This window comes from Mesocricetus auratus, unplaced genomic scaffold (assembly GCF_017639785.1).
Source record: "Mesocricetus auratus isolate SY011 unplaced genomic scaffold, BCM_Maur_2.0 Super-Scaffold_100009, whole genome shotgun sequence".
NCBI classification, from domain to species: Eukaryota; Metazoa; Chordata; class Mammalia; order Rodentia; family Cricetidae; genus Mesocricetus; species Mesocricetus auratus.
This window is the reverse complement of record NW_024429193.1, coordinates 13,878,586-13,895,653: the sequence shown is the minus strand read 5'-3', so window position 1 is coordinate 13,895,653 and position 17,068 is coordinate 13,878,586.

The following is a 17,068-nucleotide window of genomic DNA, read 5'->3' as shown; positions in this document are numbered from 1 at the left end:
ATTATAGTAAACCTCACTGAAATGAGTTGTGCCAGCTTCCTCTGTGGGCTGACTGTCAGTCTATCATCTTTCACAACAAATATGAATTCTGGAAAGGATTCAGAGTTTCTGAAAGCTAACATTAGGAGCCTCACAGTGAGGTAATTCTTCACACCTATTAGAATAGCTGTGTATCGACAACAAAATCAAGGACTGTAGCTATAGATCAGATGACAAAATGCTTTCCTTGCAAGCATAGGGGACAGAGTTTACTAACCCTGGGCCAATCCAACAGAAAAATTAATAAACACTCTGTCTGCAGTTATCCCAGTGTTTGGGATAACAGATCTTTGGGACTCATTGTCTGGGCATCCCACTCTACTTTGTCAGTTCCAGGTCAATAAGAGACACTGTCTCAAACAAAAGAAACATAAAACATAGGTATGAAACAACAGTTAACTTTGTCTCAGGCCTTCACATGTATATGTACATACATGTACCTGCACACATGAACACACACACTCATATACACAATCTATATCGATATCTAACCTATATCTCTATCTCTCTCTAAATGTGTCTGTATATATCTGTCTAGCTATCATCTATCCATCAATCCATCCATCAATCTATCTACATATCTGATCAATAGATGATAGTTAGAAGCAGGAAATAAGTTGGGATACATAAAAAGTAAAAGTGTTGTGCATTTCTGGTAGAGGAGAAGGAATCAGCCATCCTAGAAAATGTGTAGTGGGTCACCACAATGAACACCAGAAATATAAATTTTGGGTATACACCACAATAAATGAAATCAGAAGGATGAACTGATATTTGCACACATGATCATAGCTTAATTATTTACAGTAGCAGCTAGTGTCCATTCGTGGCTAAATGGAAGAGGCTATCTATGGTGGAATAATTTCCAGCCTTCAAAATAAAGAAAATCTTCACACATGCCGCACTGTGGATGAGCCTTGAAGATGACATGCAGGCAAAATGATGCAGCCATACAAGGACGAGTGTTGTAATCCACTCACAGAGAGTGCTCTGAGTAGTCAGATGTAGAGGCAGAAAGGAAATCAGTGGTTGTCAGGGGCTGAGAAGAGGAAGAGGGAGTTAGCGCTTAATGGAGATGGTGCTTCAGCTTGAGCCGATGATGAAAAGGGCTGATGACCCCACAACAGTGTGAACGTGCTAAATGCTGTGAATATGCACTTAAGAAGGACTAAAGGGTAAGTTTTATGTTCTCTGTATTTTACCATATTGAAAACGCCAAAGAATTTGAGCGGATGAAGGTTTAATATTTACCTGTTCTCTTACATGTTTATGTTAACTAGATTAGCCCTTCCTTTGCAGTGTTCTTTCCTTTGTTAGGAACTTGTTGTTGGGTAGGTTGGTTATTAGGGATGAAACTCGAAGAAAATGAAGTTGCCAATAGTTCAACACATATTTATTGGGCCTCTATTGACTATGAATACGACACAGTCATGGTGTAAAGTAAACACAGTCTTGAGTTTAGTGAGAATATAGATTACTATGCAAAAGACACTGAGATAGATGATTGCAGAATGATATCATGTAGCATAAAAAAGCAGCAAATAAAAAATTGTAGTTTATATATTGAAGTATCTTTGCAGAGCCCAAATGTTACAGGCTTGATCATCATCGGCCTATGGGTCTGTTGAGAGTTGGTAGAACTTTTAGGAGGTGGGCTTAACGGGAGGAAGTTAGGTTATTGGGATCAGACTCTCAAAAGAGAATATTGGCACCATGATCCCTTCTTTTTTGTCTTTGCATCCTGGCAACCACAGTCGGTCTTGTTACAGAGGAGAGCTATGGCGATTGTGAATCGTGGACCAAAACCACGACAAGCATGCATTTCTACTTCTTTCTCTACTCCTTCACCAGCATGTGGAAATGATACATACTCCTTTCATACTAAAAGGACTGCCTCCCCCAAAAGAAAACCCAGAACCTGGCTTTGCTGTTTCATGCCATGATGTGCTTGCCTAATTTGACCTCTTCTTTATAACTGATATTGTTGACCATTTCACCTTTTGTGAAACTGACCCTTTCTTTGTTGTTTTCAGTTCTGAAAACACTCTAATTGCATTTGCCTGGCTATTCCTTTTCAGTTTAGTTTCCAGTGTCTTTTTTCCTCTGCCCCTTTGTAAAATGCTGACTTTTCTGAGTGATCTCACGTTTACACATGGTTTCAGCCATCTTTTTCATGCTGATGATGATCAATTACACATCCAGTCTAGGTTTCTCAATAGCAACCCTAGGCTCAAGAAGCTAGAGAGTTACATTTTAAATTTGTCTCTAATGATCACTTAAATACGGGTATGAAGTATAAATAATGTCAGAAACACCAGGCCTCACACCATCAAATGCACATTTAATGTAGTCTTTGAGAAAGTTATTTTTCAGGAAATTTTAGAATCAACAAGATATGGGAAGTAAATAAACATCTGTGAGTAATTAAGTAAAAATTCTTGTCTGAGCAAGCAATGACTAAGAACAAAATCTGTGATCGTACTCAGTAGATGGGTAGTTTAAAATCTAGAGACAGATGAGACTGATAACGCATGACTGTTGGAAGTGAACAGATAGGAGGATTGATACACCTTAGAATTTGGTAACTATTAAATGAGTAATAAATACACATGAAATGCCTAGAAGTTGAAAAAAATCAAAAGGAGAAGAAAATCATATATCAAACAAATTCTAAGAAAGAAATTATGTTTGCAATTGGGAATGAGAATGACAAAATCAGTCATCCATAAAAATCTTTACTCTGCCTTACATCTTTGCACAGCAGCTCTCTAACTCAGATCATAGTCTGTCCTGACATAACTGAGTCTCTCTTCTTATCCCTCCTGTTATATTGGGCAACACCCTTGTTCGAGTGCTATGATGGTACTGTCTTGTTGGTATGTTTTACAGTCTGTGAGCATTGCCCAAGTTTAAAGCCCAAGATCTTGGCAGCTTACTCAGAACCTTTCTGGATTTATAGCTTAGCTACTCTTTACCTCTGACCTGTCTGTCTTCATGCTTTTGGAACGAGCCATTCCTAATTACTAAGTGGAGCATTGTTTTTGCTCATTTCCTTCTCCTTTTTGACCAGAGTCTCCTTTGTTTTCCTGTAATTCATCATACCATGTTAACTGATATTGACTTTTTGTTGGCCTCTCCTACTAAACTATAAACCATTAGTAGGCGAGGACCGTATAGAAGGAGCCTCTAGCACAGATTAATAAACAGACATATCCCAGATGCTAGACAATGGAGTGCTCAAACTGTTACAGTTTAGCTATGAAATGACCCCACAGGCTCATGTGTGGAGTCCAGAGTAGCACAGTTTTATGAGGTTCCAGGATCTTTAAGAGGTGGGGACTGGTTGGAGGAGCTAGGTCACTGGATGTGCACCTTGAAGATCTACCTATTCCTTAGTGTCTCCCTGGCTCCGTGGTTCCTACCAACCACAAGGAGAAGACTCTTTTTCTGCATGCTCCCACTGTCACGATGTTCCAAGAAACAAGTGACCAAACACTCTAAAACCATTAACCCAGACAAACAGTCCTCTCTTAAGTTGTCCTCTCGGGTATTTTGATCATAGCTTTGGAAAGTAATTAAGACACAGACCAAACCTTAGAAAGTAGACTGTCTGTATAAAAATCCAACGAATGGTTATTTAGCTGTTAAAATGGAAGATATATTGCTTTCTGAATTATTAATTATATTTTCTGAGTAATATGTAGGTGGCAACTTTGGTTGCATGTAACAGAAAACCAACTGAATTTATATGCATCAAGGCTGTTAGAAACACATTACAGGGCACTGCAAAGGCAAGGGTCAGGTTGGAGTAACTATGGAAACTAGGGATGGATAGAGTCAAGTCTGCCCATCCACTGCCCTCTTGGTCTCATCTTTCATCAGAAACCAGTTCAGAAGCTTGTAACACACAGCTTTGCTGCCAGAGACACACAGGTCTTCCTCCCTGAACTTAGTTCACCAAGTCCTCTAGAAGGGAGCTGCCTGGCCCTCTCTGAGTCACACACCCTCAATGAATGAATCACCTGTGTCCAGAAGAAGAGTAGTCATCAGCCTTCCTTGAGTCACCACCCTAAAAGAGTCACCTGTCACCAGGAGGGGACACTCGTCTGCCTGACTCAAGTCCACCCTGGTGAGTCAACCATGAAGGAGAAGTCAGGAATCAAAGCTATGGGGGATGGGACCAATACTGACTTCTCATGGTGAGGACCTCAGCATCATTTGTGCCTACTCGAAACAGAGAGTCCTGGGCCTTTGAATTCACTGGATCCAATCTGTATTTTTACATAGCACCCCCAAGTGATTTGCATTCAAAGTGAAGTTTTTGAAGATGAGGATGCGTTAGCCAGTAAGAGTCACTCTCAGTTTCTCCCAAGGACAGAAAGTTCAGCACTGATGTCAAGTGATGGGTGGAGGAATTTCAAGAAATGTTTACAAGGTTATCCTAAGAACTTGGTATAAAATATGACTAATTTTGGAATTTCCCTTTGGAGGAATTAAAAAATGTATTTGTGGATTATTTATTTATTGGTTTATTGGTTTTATTGAGATAGAGTCTCGCTGTGTATTCCTGGCTGTCTTGGAACTCACTATGGAGATTAGGCTGGCCTTGAACCCAGAGATTCTTCTGCCTCTGCCTCCAGAGTGCTGGGATTAAAGGCAGCGCCACAATACCCATCAAAGGAATTTTTAAAGAGAAAAACTTAGTATTTTCCTTTAGGATAATATGTTACATAAGCAAAGGCATAGACATTTAGCCTTCTTTATACTTTTTAAGACAAATTTACTTTCCTCAATTCACATGCCAGAGATTTAGTACTGGGTCTCAGAAATTGTCTGTACCAGTGGCAGGCAATCTCCTGGTGATACTCAATATGTTTTCCCATACGGTCCCACTTTGATTGGTGGACATCGGCTGATAACTCCCATGGTGGACCTTTAGAGGTATCAATAGTCCTTCAGTATCAAAGTGACCTGTGTCAGCTAGTCAGCCAAGTGTGAGACACTGGGTCCTCTGTATCAAAGCCTCTACAGCATGTCAAAGCTTTTCCTGGAAAGAATAAAGGGAAGCATTAACATGTGTCTTAAATTAATACAGGCTTCCTGTATTTGCCAATCTTCTCTTCTGGTACATATACATATATATCATATACACATATACATATAGAGACATAGCTAACTTGGTTAATTAGTTTTAAGCATGGAAGACTTTTTACAGAGTTCATTTTTATGTAAAGAAAAATGGAGTCTCAACTGAAAGGCTTTTCTGGGTTATGAATTAGGCTTCTGCACTGTGACAAATGAGGTATTGCATACACAGAGATACTCACAGACACACAGATACACACTCGCACAATCGCCCCTTCAAGCTTTAAGACCAACTGTGTTCAATTATTGGAAATATGAACATTATATTATTAATAAGCCACCAGAAAACTCTATGCTATTCTAGATGTTGCCAACACCAAGGGAAAGTCAGTATACCCCATTAGCTGAGTCCTGCCTCCTCATTCTCCTCTTTTTGTTTGTGTCATTGAATATATATATTTACAGGACACTTCATAAAAGACTTTGGAAAGAAGGAAGGACCACATTACAATAGGCAGATCTAAGAGAACCAACCCCAGCTGGTCTGCTATTCCCTGTTGCTGTTTGTATAAGTATATGGTCGCTCTGTTGTCTGCCACTAATCAGGAGTTGCCTGATTTATATAATAATGTCAGAGAACTTTCTAGATACGTGGTTTAGTTTAGTATAAAGTTTGAATTTATACCATGTTAATGACTTTCTGTGTGTTTTGAATTAGACAGATGATTTCTTTGTTATGTGTACAAGCATCTGTTTGGTAAATAAGTTATGTGTGTTTGTTGTTTTAGTTTGAGACACGAAAGGTTCAAAAAAGTTTAATTAGCTCACACACACACACACACACACTTCTTTTTCTTAGAACATCAAGACAATCTAGGCATTTAAATATCTAAACCCTATATAATGTATTACTAACAACCCACTGAGCGACGTCTTTGGAATGAGAAGGAAGAAGAAAGGAAAGATGAAATATTGAAACTTCTTAGTGTTTCTTCTGTGACTAGTACATAAGTTAAATACAAAATGTATTAATTTTCCTAATTTACATATCTATTGAGTATATGTGTATTTTAAATAATTTATTATGTCTGTAAAATGTTTAATAAATCCAATTTTAAATGAAGAATTTCATCATATGCATAAGTCACGAATCACTATTATTGTTAACTGTGAAGGTTGTGTCCATTTGAGATCTTTCAAATACTGCTGCCATGAAAGTTATTACAATTTTAGTTACTTCCTTAAGATAGATAGCTCATCTAAATTGATGTTCTCAGGGCCAAAGACTTTTATGGACCTTAACATTATCCGCTGCCTTCTAGAAACATGGGTGCTGATTTCCAGCCTGTGAGATAACAGATAAGAACCTACTCCTCATTGCACTTACAAGTATGAACCTTTAAAGATACTTTGTTGGTGGGGAAAAACAAAGAATCATTGTTTAATTTGATAACATGATTTTTGATGCTGTTGACAGTCATTGCACACAGAACTCAGGAAATTAGGGTCATATGCTTTCCCCATTCTCAAATGAGGATATTAATGAACCAGTTCTGGTGATTGGGATTTTCCCTTTGACACTCCTGGTAACATTTGTTACTCACTGCTTATTAGTCAGGACTGTTGATTCGCTGCCAGGCACACATATTTAGTATGTGTGTTTCCATGTAGATCATGTAAACAGAGGAGGAGATAAACTACTGAGACAGCTATGTTATCTAGCAATTATGTTAGCTGGCAAATTTCATCAGCACGTTACCCAGCTTCAGAACAGAACGCAAAGCAAACAGGGAAGTGAGACAATGACCTGTGACCATTGTTAGTGATTTGATGGACACATAATGCTAAAGTCAACAGCTATGCAGACAACAGTTTCTTTTTGTGAGTCAGTGGGGTTTTGGTTTATTTTTCTGTACCTGGTTGTCCATAGATGTAGACTTATAAAAAAGTATACAGGATATTCAGGTAAATGTCAAATGTTTCTTCAAGTGGAACTTCATTAAATGTTTCATGTGTATGGAAACATTAAGATAAAATATTTCCTGTATCTGTAAGATCCCCACTTTTGGAAACTGGGCTATCAGATAAAAAATGGTATCTATAATAACATCATTTAAAAATTCTTGCCCATAAATTAAATTACAATAAATATCAACTATTAACTTGTGATTTATTGATATCAGATAAAATTTTAAAATATTAAAGTTCTCTACTAGTATTCTGGAAATCGCTTCCAGTGCTCTTGTCTGGATCAGTGAGCAGTCCCACCTGCCTACAAGTAGATTTGCAATCATAGAGATGGATCCAAATACAGACAGAGCTGTGTGAGTTAGTAGAACTGCCTAGTTTGAAGTGCTGATGAGCTTGTGACTTTAGCCAGTTTGTGGAATCACTCTTGGCTTTGACCTTCTGATTTGTCAAACTTGGGCAATAATATCAGGAGCATAAGATCCTGTAGCAGACTCCTTGGGTCAGTGTGCAGCACAGACTAGCTATTCTGATTACTACATCTAAGCAATAGTAAATATTATTATATTTCAAATGATCATTACTACTAAAGAAAGTAAATGCCGATCCCCTCTTTATCAAGCTCATAATTCATTAATAGCATCAATGTAATTGTACCTATATTTCTGTATCATCTTGTCAGTGAATTATCTAAAATGCTATTTGATTGAAAGGAATAGAACACCTGAAAATCTGAGCATCTCCATTATTGGTCCAAGTCTGTGATTGCCTTTCTGTTTTAGAGAGATGGAAGAGTAAACTGACTTAAGGTGAATGGTCTCTAGAGTCAAGCTAATTTCAAGCTGAGTGTGGCTTAGTCACTTCCCAAAGGAGACTGCAAGCAGTGCATTTAGTTCTAAATCCCAGTTGCTTGTGGAAGCAGCCATGGGAGGACACTTTTCCTGTGGGTGGCCGTCCCGGTCTGTGCTATCCTAGGGCTGACTTCCTGGGCATCAAACTGGTGTAGTTATATGTGGCCCTGTACTCATAAGGGTCCTGTCCTGTCTTAATGCTCTTCTCTAGATATTTTGAAATTCTTCAAAATTTAACTTCTTAATTTGTATCTGATAGAGCCATGGAGAATGTGCTTAAGAAGAGGGGATAGCATGGTGTGTGTGTGTGTACATGTGTGTGTACATGTTTATGTACATGTGTGTGTGTACATGTGTGTCTGTGTACATGTGTGCTGTTCCTTGTTGTGTCATTTACATGTAGGCTCACGATGCTCATTTATAAAGAATTTACATGGCCTTAAAATGTGTGGGAATTGAGAGACTCAAAGACAAACATGTTGTGTGTAGAACCAGGGATCATGTAAGCAGTCAGAGAAGCCACACCTCCATTTCAGACCAGAACTTGAAACACAGAAAGAATGAACTGACACTTTAAGAAACAACTAAAGATTTGTACCTTTCTTTGTATTTGTGTTACTTCTATGAATTGGTCAGCTACTTCATGAAAACTAACATGTAGAAGGGCAGACATAATGAACCAGACTTACTTTGCTTGTCCTTACTTTTCAGTAGGCCAAAAGTAGAGACCGTTGATAGAATATAATCATATAAAGGGTGATTTTAGTCTTTTTTAGAACAACGCAACATTTTTATCGGTTCTCTGGGAATTTCACGTCATGCACCCTGATCATTCCTCACTTCCCAGTCGTTCCATGTCTGCCCTCCCCATCCTTGTGACCTCCCCCTCAAAAACCGATAAACTATCGCTGGAGCATGGTCAAACTCTCAGTGGCCTGGCCCCTAACATAGAACTGATTCCTTCCCCTCCCACGCCCCTGCCAGTTGTGGAGAGCTGATGTCAACATCCCCTCACACTTTTTAGAAGCCCTCCTCAATGGCTGCCTGTCTAGGCCGTCACTTTTTCTGTGTGAGGGGGTTGGGGTAGGGAAGGGGCTGTCACAGAAGCCTTCCGTGTCTCCTTCTCAACTGTGCATCTGGAATCATCAATATCAACAAAGCCTCCTTGCTCTTCACAGCCAGCAGGAGAATGGATCATGGGCCTCCACATGGTTTCTGGCCACAGTACAGACCACAAACAAGGTCCCAGCTGCAGTAGGACCATAGACCCAGATGAGGCTCTCGGCAGCAGCCCTGACCCATGGCCTCAGGTGGCAGGGCAGACCACCCAAACTGATATGGCACCTGTTGTCAGCCCTGCCCTGAGACATCAACATGGCTTCAGGCTGCAGCACAGACCACGGACATCCGAGAGGCTTTTGGTGGTAACTCAGGTCACAGATATCAACACAGACATCAGCCATAAATACGGGCCCCAGCAGTAAGACCTTGGACCTAGACTTGACCCTCAGGGCACCATGGGCCTGGACAGGGTGATATTAATCTTGACTGTCACTTCACTGGCTTTGGAGATACCTGAGAGATTACTGGAGCACACCCTTGGGTGTGACTGTGAAACTATTTGCAGAGGTGACCAGGTCATGGGGACTCTGATCTAACCAGTAGGTTCAAAATTTGAATAGAGTGCTGGAGTGAGAGATAGGGTCTGATTAGAGAAGAAGGTGACTGGTGGCATCTTTGAAGGGCACATTTCGCCTTGGTCCTTCCTGTCTCTGCTCTACTTCCTGGTCACCATGCTGTGATCAATTTTGTTCTGCCACACACCACCCAGCGCAATGTGCTGAAACCTCCAAGTACTGTGATAACAGCAAAAATCTAACACATCAAGGGAAACAAAAGCAGAGTCCTTCTTTTGTAAAATACTTTCATCCTTCTTGCCAAAGTACACAAGCATGCATGAGCAACACAATACACATTGTATACATACAAGTCAAACATGCTTGCTTCCTCTGGGAACATGGCTATAGACCCACACCAATGTGCATATGGGCAGCACTACCTGGACTCAGGGGAATATCAGTAATGGGAAACTAGAGTTCATGAGGTTGGGTTGGCAATGGTGTGGAAGGCACTAGAAGGAGCAGGAGGGAGGTCATGACAGGTGAATATGATCAAAGTACAGTGTGTAATGGATGAAAATTTAAAAGACAATGCAAAACTGGTATTAAAAACTATTTAGGACAGACAAGGTGGTTTATGCTAGTAAGGAGCTGAAGCAGGGGGATTTCCATGGATTCAAGGCCAAATATATATATATACACTGTGTGTGTGTGTGTGTGTGTGTGTGTGTGTGTGTGTGTGTGTGTTGAGATGCTGTCTCAACACTAAAACCAATCTCCCCCATTAAGCAAGCCCTCTTGGGATATGGGGACTATGTACTGGAGAAGAAGAGAAAGCAAGAAGCACACACTGTGGCTCATCTTGTCCTGAGCTGCCACATGCCAGTGTGGCACTGAAAGAATTACATCTGAGCCAGATCGTTCTGCAGACATTTGGCAAGCTGTGCTGAGTATAGTAACTCTAATGGCTTCCTCGTCCTCACACTCTTTGTGCCCTTGGCAGCCGGCTTGTGGTGCAGTGTGGGTACTTACAAAATGTGTCGAATGGACAACGGAAGGCCTCAAGCCTGTTGGAAGACAAGGCCCTTCCTTTTCTGAGTGACCTCTCTGATCTTGTCATAGTTAACAGGGTCTAAGTGTAATCCTTATCCCTGTCATGAGGCTGCTGGGATTCATGGTTTAATGCTGGGTTGCTGTAATCCCCGCCACCGGCTGTAGAACTTGAAGGCCCTGGGCAATGGAAAGATGGTCTCTGGGTCTTGGACTACGCTGGTCATCTGTATGATTATTAGCTACCTCCCAGATCATCTGTTGTTCCTCAGGGGTCAGTGAGTTAACAAGATTAAATATAGGCCTTCCCATGAAAGGTAAATTGGGATGGTCACAAATCCAGCTCTTAGACCTCAGGGTTCAGAGGGAGATCTGCTTCTATGAACAACTTTGGCCACTCAGGCTCCAAGTGCAAACTAGTGTGTTTTTCTTTGGATCTCATGCTCAAGGGAATTTCCTGTCACCTGGGAAATTCTCTCCACACTCTTAGGACAGTATTGTCAACAGTAAGTAGACAGAGAGAATTGGGGCAAGTCAAGGGTGTAAACAGAAGTTCATAAGGTGCAGAGGTAGGACAGTGGGGGGTAAAGTTTGCATGTGTACCAAGAGGGTAAAGAACCATTGCTTGAATAGCACCCTTGTGTCTCAAGCTCCAGCTTAGGCGCTTGGCTTCTGGGTAGTGTTCTTGTTGTTTGTTTCCCATCATTCCTCACTGTACTGCTGCTTTCGTCTTACGCTTTAACCTCTGGGCTCATTGTGATTGGGTCCCAGACTCCCGATTTCTGTCTCCATCGGGGCTTTGTTTTGTAGAACAAACATGAACTTGGAGATGTCTTCTGGGACCAGCATGTGACACCAGTGGGCATTGGGATCCTATGGGTGACAAGTTTGGCAACTGCTTCCCATATCTAGTTTCAGGGAGAGGTGAATTCCTGGAGAACGTCTCTGGTGGAAGGTATGGGCAATGGCTGCCACAGCGCCTGTGCCAGACCCCCATCCAAGTCTGTTGTTCTCCTCTCGGGAAGGTTAAATGAAAACGAAAAGCAGGAGAGAGGAAGAGTGGGTCAGGCAAAGGATTGCTGGTGGCATTGGGAAGTCTGATACCGCATTGGTATTCAGAGGACTCAGTGGTAGTTGGGACCACTGGGCATCACTGGTTTTATTAGTCCCTGGAGGATCCTGGCTTTGTGCCTCCCAGGCTGCACTGGGAGCACTGGGAGTCTGTAGTCCTCCCAGTTTAAGCCCCGGTCCCAGACAGCTGCTGATCAACGTGCATGCTTGTTTGCCTCTGCATTAGACCAACTCACATCCTGTAGTCTGGGTGGGGGAGGCGGTTTAAGCACACCCTGGCTCACAATCCACTGAAGGGACGAGAGGAGGGACAGGTTTAATGTGGCTCCCCCAGGCTGTGGTCAGGCCTCCTGTGGAAGTTTGCCTTGTAAAAATGTTTAAGTGCTCTGGGGAAAAGGTAAAAGGAAGTATACAGAAGGAAGAGATAAGAAGTAACTGAGATTGTACTGCCTTGCTGGCTGCACTAACTTTAATAGGTGTGGATTAGACTCAGGAGTGTACCTGCTGGGATTTCCAGATTCTTGGGTCCTGGAACAGTGTCATGGACCAGGGACACATGGGTAGTGACAAAAATAGAAGCACTCTTGAGGGTGGATGTGGGCGAGTGAGCTGAGGAGACAGTTGCTCCAGAGCCCTGTACTGTGTGAGTTCTGTTCCTTTATGGGTCTTTCATGTAGCACCTGCCGTGTCTGGGAGAGCTGGTTGGCTGCGCCTCTCACACATGCTGTTTTGTGACATGTAGCCCTGGTGAGGAGAATCCAAGTCTTTCTGCCAATTGGCTTTGAGCTTCTTTTGTCGGCGAACCTGATGCGTCTTTGCCCATGCCTCTACTGTCCTGTCACAAATCCCCAGACAACATGCCTATTGCAAAGCTGGGTGTCATCAGGGCAGATGTAATAAGATGATAGGTAGATGAGAGGTGAAGGCGTTGTTAGGAAGGACACGGGATGCCGAGGCATGCAGGGGCCCCACAGAGAGGACGAGAGTAAAGATCCGCAACCGCGAGGGCCACCATAATGTCACAACGCCAGTGTAGTGGGCAGAAGGAGCATCTCGGGGGTTGGGGGTTTGGGTGGCTAGAATAGGATGCTGCAATTTAAGATTCCACAGGGAAGTGGTCTAGCGGAAGCATGGTGAAGTTAAATAGTTTTGTCTAAGGTATTTGTCAAGCTATCACATCAATACTCTGTCACTCAGAGCAATTGCCGGAGGGTTGGGAAGAGAATGCTGGCACTCGGTGTCTGTCTTTTGAGGGGGGAATGCCCTCAACGAACGTGTGGCACAAATTTCCACTTAACAAAAGCTTAAGAAAGGATTTTTAAAAGCAAAAGAACAGAGAGAAGCACGGCGTCTTTGTAGCAGCATTTCTCGGGTGGGCTCTGTTTTGCTAAGCAGAGACTTGAGAGGCCAGTGCTGGCAGTAACTTATGCCTGCCATCTTGGAAACACGGCAGTTAATTTAACAATGTTGTCTAACAGATAAAAGACACGTGGCCAAAAAACATAAAGATTTACAGTAAAGTCAGACTCAGCTGAAATAAAACCTCTAAAAAGTTTATAGTGTGTTTAAAAATATACGTAGGCTTGGGAGAGAAAAAGAAACAAGATAGTGGTTAAAAAAAAAGAGAGTAATTGGGTATGATGGCACACGCCTTCAATCCTACTACTCTAGAGACAGAGGCAGGTGGATTTCCACAGAGAAACCCTGTCTCAGAAAATAAAAAGTAAAATTAAAAGATATAAAGCAATAAAAAAGTCACATAAAGATAAAAGAAATACACAGAGTCTGGATACTGTATGCTATTGTGCTGTTTTTCAGTTGTTCAATTGCTAAGGAAGGAACAACTACTGCTAAAATACACTTGATTACAAATGCTGCTGAATTTAATCCAACATATACATATTGTTTTGGAGGTTGTCCTGGAGCTCACTCTGTAGACCAGGCTGTCCTCAAACTCACAAAGATCCACATGCCTCTGCCTCCTGAGTGCTGGGATTAAAGGCGTGAGCCACCAACACCAGGCCCAACTTACATGTTTTAAAAATTATTTGACTTCTAAATTTAAATATAAGGACAGGTTACTTGGGAAAAGAGTTTTTGCTTGTGTTTCCACAAAAAATGAAAAGATGTGAATTCCTTCCAGACTTCTATGGTTTGATGAAGCAGTTTCCCAGGTGATTCAACATCTAAAACAGCTGAGATGATGCAGCCTTGCAGACTACAAAAACAAGTACTTAGACAGGTTTCTGTGTTTTGTCATGATCACCATGGTGTAGACAGCGCCCTCAACCAGCAGGAAGCAGTTTGGAATGTACAATGCCCAAATTCCCAAATATTGTTTATAAATTTTTATTTCATTTAAATGGACTTGCTTATAAATGGTTAGTGATCACTACAAATCTTTTTTAAAGGTAAAAGGGGAATATGATATAGAAATGAATATTTTGTATTGGTGTGGATTGTCATTTATTGATAAAAATTTAAGATCAATTTTGTGATATATATTTCTCCTCTTGTTTAAGGATTGTGTTTATACTGATCTTTTAAGATGTAATGTATGATTAAATATAGATTGTATATAGTCAACTATAATAGTCAGAACTTATAGTTAGGTTAGTTAGGTTTTCTAGATATACAGAGATGTATTTGAGATGGATAGATATTCTTCAAACCTTTCAAAGACCTACAGAATATATGGCATTTAAATGGTTTAGGGTTTTTCTTGACAGTGAGACACATCTACTCCTGGCACACCAATCTGAGAGGAAGATGGGCATCGAAGAAACTTGTTATGGAGTTTGCTTTCAACATGGCAAGATTAGACATTTGGACAAGAAACTGCCCTTGCTGGAACGGTTTGACTGTTGCTATATAAACTGGACATGCAGGACCCAGGGGAAAGTGACTGCTGAACTTGCAAAACAAGATGGACAGTCTGAAAGGATTCCTGCTTCATGGAAGAGTCTGCCAGACATTCCACAGGCAACAGAAAACGACTGACAAACTGCTAATGCAGATGGACAGTTTAAAATTTCCTGCTTTGCTTTGAAGTTTGCCAGGTACACTGTGGCCTATGGGCTGAAGATGGATGCCCCAACATTACAGAGGAACTCCAGGTGACTGTCCAGGTAGTGCAATGTCTCTGTCAATTCTAGTGTTTATATATTATCCTTCTGTGGTCCTTGATGGAGTTGAAGACAGATAGTTATAATTATAGTTTTCCTTAGTTATGACAAAAAGTAAGTTACATATAAAACTTTAGGCTCACACAGATAGGATAGTTGATATTTTCTTTAAAAATCTTGATAAATGTTAATGGACTAAGCATTGTGTTTACAGTGCTTGCTTAATAACTGCCTTGTTATATATTTTACTTTGTTAGAATTAAAACCCTTCTTTTTATTGAGACAGAAAAGAGGAGATGATGGGGCATGGTCTTCTTTGTATGTGTTTGTCGTATTGGTTGATAAATAAAGAAGGAAGATAGGTAGGTCTAGGAGTCAAGGAGGATTCTGGGAAACAGAGGCACAGTCAGTCACCATGTAGGGCATGAGAGGAGTAAGAGGTCCAGACCCTTTCTCTGGTAAGGGAAGACCACGTGCAAATACTCAGATTAGCAGTTATGGGTTAATAATGAAGTCAGAGCTAGCCAACAAGAAACCATAGCAAATGGCCAACAGCTTCATAGTTAATACATCCTCCTGTGTATTCATTGGGACTGACTCAGCTCGGGAACGAGGGTGGCGGGAAGAATGCACGTTTCAGTCTCAGATAAGGTTGACAGTTACAGTGAATAGGAAGGGATGAGACAGCACGTATCAAAGGCATGAAGAGAAACATTAAAGAAAGATTATATGTGTAATGTCCAGATTAGAGCTTCATGCAGGAGCTTGGTGAATGTCCTATGCATCCTTGCCTGGTGTGTGGTGTTATCGTCCAGGCACATCTGGTCCCTTCCCTTCAGGACCTGGCAGAGTGCCTGCAAGGCGAGCAGTACCCTGGCTCTGTTCACAGGTGCAAAAGTCCCTTTAAGAGACAAGCTCCGCCTCTCTCTCTCTCTCTCTCTCTCTCTCTCTCTCTCTCTCTCTCTCTCTCTCTCTCTCTCTCTCTCTCTCCTGATCTTCCTCTGGAGAGGCGGGCCTGTCTTTGTACGACCCCTCTCTGTCTGCTCCCCTCCTTTCTCCCTTCCCTTCCCTACTCCTTCCCCTTCCCCCAACAGAACTTCCCACATAAGCTCTGTCTGCATGGCGTGGCTCGTCCCTCGCCCACCATGGGGCTTCCCACAAAAGTCCCTCTCACACCGTGTCACAACACTGGTGCCATGAGAGACTCGCAGGCTCTCTTGGCAGTTCCTCCTGTCCGGTGACAGTCTGAGGTGCTCCAGGGCGCTGAAACCTTCAACAGGGTCACTTTTCCATCTAAAGGAGAGCTGCCCACCGATTGATCGGCAATGGTAAGCCCCTCCGCCTCCACCTCTAGCCCTGCTTCTGTGAATGGATTCATCTTGGGACCACGGTTTCTCAGCTCTTGGCCCCAGTTGAAAGCCCCAGTTCTGGGCAACCATGCATGTTTCAGGCTCAGAGCCCTCAGGGTCCCTGTTCCAACGTGATGGCAAAGAGCAGCTTGTGCCCACTGACTCACTGCGGCCTCTGGACCTTGCAGGTGATGACCCAAGGCCAGCCTGGGCAGTGTCCAAGCTGAATTTCTGTTTCTGTTTGCTCTCTTCCTGCTGCAGCCCAAGGAGGGGATCTTCCCCACACAGCTGTGCTGCTAATGCCCAGGCTGGCCGGATGAGCAGTGGGATCCCAACGCTCCGGAAGAGTTTTTGTTTCTTGTCTGTTTCATATGTGTGAAAAAAACGTACGTGAAAGGTGTGGCCACCCGAATGTGGTTCTGAACGCCAGTGTCCTGTATGTGTGTCTTGCTAATTGGACATGGATTGTGGGTAGGTGCCATCTAGGCTAAGGACAAAGAAAGGTCATATAACCTAAGTGTCATTTTTACTAAGGCTAACCACATGACAGTTGCCATTTTGTTTGCATTTAAAAGAGATACTGTACCACCATTTTTACTAAGGGCAGACAGGTCAGATGACCTAATTGCCATCTTTACTAAGGGTGGCTATGTGGAATGGCAGCTGTCTTTACAAAGTTAAAGACTGCAATTCTTAATCCTAATGCTCCCTCTCTCTGTTCTTTCCCCTATGCTAGTTTCGGGCGGGTGGTGAGTCTGGGGCAGGCATGCAGTTGGCACGCTGACTCCCACCTCCCCCTTGTCATGTCTAGGATTGCCTGCAGCTCGGGGTGCTGCACAGCCCCTCAATGTATTGTAGGCAATGTGCAAGCCTGAGAAATCCCAGGGCGTGGTTCCGGCCCTCGTGGTTCC